This window comes from Globicephala melas, chromosome 2 (assembly GCF_963455315.2).
Source record: "Globicephala melas chromosome 2, mGloMel1.2, whole genome shotgun sequence".
NCBI lineage: Eukaryota > Metazoa > Chordata > Mammalia > Artiodactyla > Delphinidae > Globicephala > Globicephala melas.
Window position 1 is genome coordinate 170,337,143 of NC_083315.2, and position 1,157 is coordinate 170,338,299.

The window sequence follows — 1,157 nt, forward strand, 5'->3', positions numbered from 1 at the left end:
CCATTTCCATAGATGGGATTAGCCTCCTCATCACAATAAACTCAGACAACATTAAAATGAGTAACTATGGCCAGTCCTGATGTCTGAGTGATTCCCTGGGCCCAGCACGGGGACCAACTTTCCAGAGCCCTGAAGACAAGGGGTAGCACCCCGAAATATGGACTCATTTTCCATTCTACCTTCATTGGTCGAGCAGTTGCCAAGAACAAAGGCCGCATCTCCCGATACCTGGCAAACAAATGCAGTATTGCCTCACGAACTGATTGCTTCTCTGAGGTACCTACCCGTGTATTTGGGGAGAAGCTTCGAGAACAAGTTGAGGAGCAGCTGTCCTTCTATGAGACTGAAGAGATTCCACGAAAGAATCTGGATGTCATGAAGGCGGCAATGGTTCAGGCAGAGGAAGCGGCTGCTGAGATTACTAGGAAGAAACAGAAGAAGAAACGCTTGAAGAAGGAAAAGAAAAGACTGGCTGCGATTGCCCTGGTGTCTTCAGAAAACAGCAGTAGGACCCCGGAGGAATTTGAGGAGACAAGTGAAAGACCCAAAAAGAAGAAAAAGCAGAAACCCCAGGAGGCTCCTCCGGAGAATGGAATGGAAGACCCATCTGTATCCTCCAAACCCCCCAAAAAGAAATCTTTCTCCAAGGAGGAGCTGGTTAGCGATCTTGAAGAGACAGCTGGCAGTGGAAGTCTTACCAAGAGGAAGAAATCTTTCCCCAAAGAGGAACCAGATAGTGACCCTGAAGAGTCAGGAAACAAGAGGGTTCCCAAGAAAAAGAGGAAATTCTCTTCCAGGGAGGAGCCTCTCAGCAGTGGACCTGAAGAGGCTGCTGCCAGCAAGAACAGCAGCTCCAAGGAAAAGAAAAAGCTCCGAAAGCTGTCCCAGGAAAATGAGAATGGACATTTCCCTGGTAGGGCATAACTTACAGAGATATTTCCCAACCCATCCCCTATAGCCCAATAAAAATAAAAACAAATTCACAAGTGAAAAAAAAAAAAAGAGTAGCTAGAACACACACACACACACACACACACACACACACACCCCGCTGGAGTTAATGAAGTGGTGGGGGCGTTTCCCTATCTTTTTAATTCTTGAGCATCTTAGGGATCAAGATTTGGCATGTGACTCTGGGTATTTCTATTAGTATATGG

At 46.6% G+C, this 1,157-nt stretch overlaps 1 pseudogene; it reads left to right on the plus strand.

Moving 5' to 3' along the window:
* Window positions 1-302: 302 nt before the first annotated feature.
* On the plus strand, window positions 303-924 carry LOC115867118 (nucleolar protein 56 pseudogene; annotated as a pseudogene).
* Window positions 925-1,157: the final 233 nt, after the last annotated feature.